Genomic DNA, 7734 nt, shown 5'->3' with positions numbered 1-7734 from the left:
GACGGAGTTTCGCTCTTGTTGCCCAGGCTGGAGTGCAATGACGCGATCTCGGCTCACCACAACCTCCGCCTCCTGGGTTCAGGCAATTCTCCTGCCTCAGTCTCCTGAGTAGCTGGGATTACAGGCATGCGCCACCATGCCCAGCTGATTTTTTTGTATTTTTAGTAGAGACGGGGTTTCACCATGTTGACTAGGATGGTCTCGATCTCTTGACCTCGTGATCCACCTGCCTCGGCCTCCCAAAGTGCTGGGATTACAGGCGTGAGCCACCATGCCTGGCCTGTTTGTGTTTTTTTTAGGAGATGGAGTTTCACTCTTGCCCAGGCTGGAGAACAGTGGCGCGATCTTGGCTCACTGCAAACTTTGCCTCCCGGGTTCAAGTGATTCTCTTGCCTCAGCCTTCCAAGTAGCTGGGATTACAGGTAAGCACCACCACATCTGGCTAGTTTTTGTATTTTTAGTAGAGATGGGATTTCACCATGTTGGCCAGATTGATCTCGAACTCTTGACCTTGTGATCCACCTGCCTTGGCCTCCCAAAGTGCTGGGATTACAGGCGTGAGCCACCGCGCCCGGCCGACTGTTTAGTTTTTAATCTATTATCTGCTTTACTCCAGCAACTTTTTGCAACAGAGGCATTTCTATCCCAAACACCGGCCTCTCTGTGCCTCTGTTTTCCCTCTATGCTATGGAGGCATGTCCTCCTCAGGAAGGCACCATGGGAGGGCATGAAGAACGAAGCTGTTGTCAAGTGCGACAGGTTCTAACACTTCCAAGTCTGTCTCTTGGCTCAACCATCAGATTAGCCACTGCCCGAGGGAATGTCTCCTCCCTCAGACAATGGGCTCTCCTCCTGTGCAGAGTCTGTCCCTGTTGTGTCCCTGTCCCTCAATAGAAGGGACAGGACACTCAGGAACTGTGGGATGATTTAAAAGGCTGGTTCCCATCCCTCTGGTATGACAGAAACAAGGTTATCCCTCACTCTGAGTTGAGATCTGCCTTCTGGTACCACAGGACAGCCCCTACTCTGTCCCAGGCCTTGAAAACCAGCCGGGACTGACTGCCTTGGGAGTCAGGATGCCAGACTCTGTCTCAGCGACTGCAGAGTTCATCTTCCTGGGGCTCAGTTCCCAGCCCACGAGTTCCTGAGGGGAGAGCTGGACCCACTAGCCCCTGGGTTCCTGGCATCCACACAGGGCTGGGCACAGAAGCCACTGACCCAGCCTACGTCATCTCCATAGACCAATGACTGTGTCTTGTGTAGGCCCTGCCCTCCCATGGAGCTATTAATGACATGGCTAACCTTGGGAAAGGGGAAGCAGCAAGATATCACCCCATGCCAGGGCATTGGCCCTAACTACACAAGTCAGCAGTCAGAGAGGGAGAGTCAGAGCCTGGGCTGCCAGATGCCCACTCCAGACTGAAACAGAAACCCATTTCAGAGAAAAATGAGGAAATGGCCCTGAGGCAGGAGTGGGCAGGGGGGGCTGTTGCACCCAGCTTCCTGAGAGTCTCGACTGGCCCTGGTTCCTCTGCTGTAATAGACACCTATTGCCAGTCTCTGCTGACTCATTCTCATGCTAAGGAACCAGAAACCTAGGTTCAGAGCTCTGGGTCTGCACACTGACAAATTATAGTTCCAGCTCCCACACCGGACATGATCATTTAATTTCTCTGAGCCTCAGCTTTCTCTACTGCAAAATAGGAATAACAATAATCCTAGCTGCTTTCTTTCTCTCTCCTTCCTTCCTTCCTTCCTTCCTTCCTTCCTTCCTTCCTTCCTTCCTTCCTTCCTTCCTTCCTTCCCTCCCTCTCTTTCTTTCTTGAGACCAAGTGTCGGCTCACTGCAATCTCTGCCTCCCAGGTTCAAGCGATTTTCCTGCCTCAGCCTCCTGATGCTTTCATTTTTGCATGAAACATTTGACATTGTAGTTGCTTAATCAATGACAGACATTGCTATTATTGCTTAACTTTCTCTTTCAGCTCAATTTTGACAGAATGATTGATTCATCTGCTATTTCATTTATTTATTCATTCAGTCAAACAGCCAACACATACCCACTAGGTAAGCCACAACAGTTAATAAAGTTTTTGGAGTTAGGTAAGAATTGAAACCCCAGCATTGCTGCTAGTTGGCTGGATAACTCTGGGAGAGCCATTTCCCTTCAACAAGCCTTCATTTCCTTGCCTGTAAAATGGGAACAATAAATAGCATTTCTGTAGAGTATTGGGATGTTACAAAGAATCAGTGGCACTTGAGGCCAGCAGTTTAAGACCAGCCTGGGCAACATAGCAAAACCCTATCTCTACAAAATATTTTAAAAATTAGCTGAGCATGTGGCACATGCCTGTAGTCCCAGATACTTGGGAGGTTGAGGCAGCAGGATTGCTTAAGCCCGGGAGTTCAAGGTTACAGTACGCAATAATGGTGCCACTGCACTCCAGCTTGGGTGACACAGCAAGACTCTATCTTTAAAAACATAAAAATCTAAAAATAAAAAGAGTCAGTGGGACAGTGATGTGAAAGCAGCCAGTGCATAGCCACAGATGGAAAAACAGGTGGCGGGTGGGCCGCGCAGAGGAGCCAGGCAAGCTTCTGACCCTGAAGAACGGGCCATGCTGGGAGCTCCCGGCAATCAGGCCTCCAGAGACAGCCACAGGATAAGGCAAGGGCAGGAGAGAAGAGTTGGCAGGCTCAGAGACAATTGCCAGGTTTCCGGACCATGGCCCCCTTCCTTTCTGATAAACTGACAAACAGTGAGGAAATGCAAAAAAAGATTGTAAGAATTTTAGAAGAGCCCCAGCCACACAGGGAGTTGAGGGTGGCGTAGAGTTCCCCCCACCCAGTCAGGCATCCATACGCACATACACTGGAAGCTGGACATTCTCGCTCTCATGGACATACCCACGGGCTTGGCACACATGCCCTTCTGGGCACAACACCTTAGAGTTTGCAAAGGGCCTTCTCATTTTTCATCTCATTGATACTGAGGGGTGGAGAGTTTCCCTGAATCTGACCCATTCTAGAGCTGGCAAGAGATGTGAGTTCCAAATATCTTCAAGAGGCGGGGGGCTGAACGCATGGGCTGTGCTGCCTGTTTTCTCTATGTTGATATCAGCGGAGCCACTTGGCAATAGAAACTCCAGAAAAGTTTTAACCCAGCTCCCCCAGATATGCCCTTTCACCCTTAACAAGTCACACTTGGACTCAGGGACTCATTCTCCCCACCACTCTCGTGGGGCCAGCTCCAAGCTGCCTTAAGATTTAGCTGGGATGGCAGAGGTGAGAGGTTTCCAAGGGCCTCCTCTGTGGACAGTTATTTGGTCACTAATCCTTCCTACTCACTCCCTCAACCAAAGTTACTGGGGAGCTCCGAGGGCAGGGCCAGCCTCTCCATGAGGGCCCCTCACCAGCATACTACACTTAGCAGTTTTCACATATGCAGGGGGAGACCACTGTTGCCCCTATTTTAGAGAGTAAGAAATTGAGGCCCAGAGAGGAAAAGTGTCCTTGCTAGCCATTTGGATTCACACCCAGACCTCTGTGGCTCCGAATCCTGCCTGAGCTATTCCACTTCTCCAGCAAGGCACGGCGCAGCACCAACGTGTCCATGTCCTCCCCTCCCATCCTGCGTGTCTCACCCCTCCACGCTGTGTAGTCTGCAGCCTCCAGGCATAGCCAGGCAGAGGAAGGAGGAGGACCCCAGTGCCTGCCCCACTGCCACTCTTGCCTGCGATGAGCCTTGGTGGCAGCAACTGGACTGTATGTACTCAGGAAGCTCCTAGGGGAGCTGAGGGGCGCAGGCCCTTCCAGGCATGGACCCAGAAAACTCACCCAGGAGTTAGCGAGCGCCTCAGTTGCAGTCTGTGAAGTGCTGGAACAAATTCCCACTTGTGGAGCAGTGCCTGCTGCCAGAAAGTTCCTGTGCCTGAAACTGTCGCGTGCGATGTCTGGCAGAAGTCTGGAGAGGCAGCAGATGAGGAAACCAAGACATCTGGGAGAGGAAGTAAGTTGCCACAGCACAGAGCTGGCAGGCAGCAGGGCCAGGGCTCAAATCCCGAGAACCCTGATGCTCAAGTCCCTTATACCAACGCTGACCTCAGCCTCTACCCAGGTGCCAGCAAGTCACTTCATTCACCCTCTGTTTGCTCACCCAAACAAGCAGCATCACCAATTTAGCCCCAGGGACTGTCGGGAGGATGCAGTGAGATAACATTTCAGGACCAGGGCCTGGTCCAGGGAAGGCATGCATCAGGTGGCCACTTTCCTCGTCCTCCCCATTCTCTGGAGTCTGGAGATGGCCCTGCTCCTGCTTGTTGCTGCTGCAGGAAACCATTACCCTGGTTTTCTCAGCAGTGCCTGGAAGGTCCGTTGAGAGAAGCTGAGACCCCGAGATTAATGGCTCTCTTGTCTATGGCTCCAACCCTGTGGGTCCAGACAAGCCCCACCCAGGAATGAGGATGGCGCTGAAGATGGAAGCTGATCTCGGGAGAAAGGCTGACTGCAGACGACCCTCCCCTCCCCAGTGCCAATCCATCATTGAGCTTGGGCTTGATGAGGAGAAGGCAGCCAGGGCGGCTCTAGCCCGGCCTATGGTGAGCCCTCTCCAACTGTAAGATGATTCATTCTCCCTCTTCCTCCTCCTCCTCTTCTTTGTAACAAGAGCTTATTGGACACCTATTCTATTCAAGTAATGTTCAAGGCACTTGAGGTCAAAAAACAAAGTCCCGCCCTTGAGACACCTGTATTCTAGCAGGGGAGATTAGTTTCTTTCGGTTAATGAGTAAATATATAGCAGGCCGGGTAGTGGTAAGAGCAGCTGTAGAGAAACATAAAGGAGGATGAGGGGCAGAGAGTCAGGGGGCCGCAGCCTCAGACAGGTGGACAGGCCCCATCTGGATTTGCCAGATCCCCTCTCCCAGCCCCCAGGCCCTGAGCCCCCACTCTGTGCTGGGCCCTGCCATGGTGGATCTCAGCAGCAGGCCATGGCCAGGGCCCGGACTCCCTGGGTACAGGCTGCAGCTCAGGGCCACCAGGGCTTTGGCAGGGAGTATCCTGAGCTTGCGCCCCACTCCTGGCCCTGGGGAAGTTTTTGCTTCCTCTGTGGTCTGGAGAGGGAGCACATCCCTCAACTAATCCCCAATCCCAATATCCCAGTAGATGGGAAGGCACCAGACCCAGAGAGAGTCGGGGCTTGCCTGGGTCACACAGCATGGCAGAGGTATTCCTGCTCCCCCTCCTGCCCTCTCCCCTAGGATGTCCACGAAGGTGGTACAGGAGTGAGCCTCACAGCACAGTGCTGGCCTTTGAGGGGCTGGCTGTGCCCCATCAGATCTTGGTAAAGGAGTGTGAGGTGTTCCTGTGGCAGGCCCACCTGGTAGTGCCAGCCTGCCCCACCCTCTAGGCTCTGGGAGCCAAATCCTCATACCCTAAGCCCCAGGAAGCTGAAAGCACTTTCCTCCCAGCCCCAGCTCATGAGAGTTTTGGTCAACCCTGCCTCAACTTGCTGTGTGACCTCAGACAGTCCCATCCCTCTCTGGGCCTCAGTTCCCTCATCTGCCAAACAGAGGAAGTGAAGGCACTTACATCTCAGGAGTGTCAGGAAGAATGAGCAAGACACTGACAGGAAGGCAGTTTTGCAAATTTTTAGACACTATCCAGATGACAGGCAGGCAGAAAACTCTGAAAACCAGCCCCTCACCCTGTGGGGCCCTGAGGTAGCCCCAAAGCAGGCCCTTGAGCCTTGATGGGAAAGAAGCACAAATTCCACGGAACTAGTTCTTCCGAAAAGACAAAGCCACCTCTGCTCCCAGCCAGCTGACAGGAAGGGCCCCTCCTCTGTCCTTGTGGTGAGAAGGTGTGGGGGAAGAGACGGGAAAGGGACAAGGCTGGGAAAGCTTGTTCCTGGAGGCAGAGGCGTAGCCCTGAGGTAGCTTTGAGAGCCACCATCCCCCATCAAGCCCCCAGGCTGGGGGAGAACGTGAATGCTGGGTGCACAGTGTCTGCCTGGAGGCTTGCCAGCCACGCGTGTGCCTGCGCGGGAAAACGCACCTGCATTCACCAGGCACAGGTGTTTGGGATTGTGCCCAAGTGCGTGCGTGTGTGTTTCTGTGAGTGGCTCCAGGGTGTGTACATCTGTTCACATACATGTTTGCCCAGGCCTGTGCCTCCGCAGGCGCTCCACACATGCCGCTCCTGGGGAGCCCCGCAAACCCCTAGTCCACAGGCCTTGTTTTCTCAGTTTCCGAAATCCTTGCCGTAATCCCAAACTGTTCCAGATGCCACGGGAGATTTGTGGGGTTCCCAGGCTCTTGATTTTCCCCGGGAATAAAAGCAGTTACATAAGAGGAGGAGGAAGCCTTAGGGGATAACTTTCAGGCAAAGGCTCTCCCAGCTCAGCCCAGGCTGTATGTAGGCTCCTCACCAGGAGGGGAGGAGTGCCCAAGGTTGAAGCCCCGAAGACCCTACATTGCCTGTGGGCACTGACCCCTCCACAGCCACCCTCCTGCACTCCGTCACCAGCAGGAAGCCCCCTGGGTCCTGTACAATAAATCAAGTGCTTTACAGTTTACACCCCACATGCCCTGGCTGGGTGGTGCTCACCACTAGCTGGTCAGGCTGACATTGGCGCCCCAGCCCTGGAGTTCCTGCCTCCAGGCAGTCACTGCTAGCTCAGACCTAGGGTCCTCATTCCTAGCCCTGAGCTGGACTCGAAGCTCAGTACTGGCTACTCCCTTGGGTGGGTCTCATCCCTTCCTGAACCTTGGTTTTCCCAGCTGTGGAATGGAGAGCTGTTCCAATCCACACGAGTCAAGGGCTGAGAAGGCCTGCAGGCTGTGATGAGACCCTGGCAGGCAGGAATGGTCTCGTGCACACCCCTGGACACCACCCATTGCCCCCTAGCTGCTCCCACGGAGGGAGGAAAAACACTACCCTCGGCCCTCTTGACTGAAACAGGAGGCTGCCTGGCCCCGGGTCTACAGGAGACATGGTCCCTCTGGAATTCAGATCAGATCCTAAAGAGGTTTGCAGGAAGCATGCTTGGTGGTCTCCTTGGACAGGAGGAGACTGGACACCTTTTTTTTTTTCTAGAAGGGATCTCGCTCCATCGCTCAGACTGGAGTGCAGTGGTGCAAACACATAGCTCACTGCAGCCTTGACCTCCTGGGCTCAAATGATCCTCCCTCCTCAGCTCACTTACAGTTGGGACTATAAGTGTGAGCTAGCATGCCTGGCTAATTTTTGTATTGTTTGCACAGCCTGTTGTCAAACTCCTGGTCTCAATCAATCCTCTTGCCTCAGCCTCCCAAAGTTTTAGGATTACAAACGTGAGCTACTACATCTGGCCAGAGACTTGGCCCTCATGCTGAGCTGCAGAGGTTTTCCCTCTCTGCAACCTGAGCCCCTCATTCTGTCCAGAGTCTAGGGTCTGCTGTTTGCCACCCATCATAAGAAAGCACAGAGAGGCCGCAGAGACCTGGCAGCGCTATAAGGAGCACGTGCCCGTGGGCGCAGTTCTGCACTGGCGCATGCAGAGCACACGCGACCCGGACACAGCTCCGCATAACTCACACAGCTTCACACATGCTTAGGCACATGTGCCCTCGCATCTGCCACACTTGGGAACACACTACCCACAGCAGGCACACGGGCACTCCCTTCCGGCCAGCATACATAGGGCTGTAGCTTAGCTCAGCAGCAAGTTGCATGTGAAGAACTTTCAGAACCAGGAAA

The 7734-nt window shown here is 53.7% G+C and overlaps 1 protein-coding gene across 2 annotated transcripts in view; it reads right to left on the bottom strand.

Moving 5' to 3' along the window:
- P2RY6 (pyrimidinergic receptor P2Y6) overlaps nt 1–4502 on the bottom strand; it is a 26606-nt gene extending 22104 nt beyond the window's left edge. For both annotated transcript variants that reach the window (XM_017532942.2, XM_017532943.2), the window contains exon 1: nt 3835–4502. The gene's annotated coding sequence lies outside the window, so the exon portion shown is untranslated. The remainder of the gene's footprint in view (nt 1–3834) is intronic.
- Between the last annotated feature and the right edge of the window lie 3232 nt (nt 4503–7734).

The sequence above is a fragment of the Cebus imitator genome, unplaced genomic scaffold, assembly GCF_001604975.1.
Source record: "Cebus imitator isolate Cc_AM_T3 unplaced genomic scaffold, Cebus_imitator-1.0 Scaffold79, whole genome shotgun sequence".
Taxonomy (NCBI): domain Eukaryota; kingdom Metazoa; phylum Chordata; class Mammalia; order Primates; family Cebidae; genus Cebus; species Cebus imitator.
The sequence above is the reverse complement of the archived record's forward strand: the minus strand, read 5'-3'. Positions and strand labels throughout refer to the sequence as shown.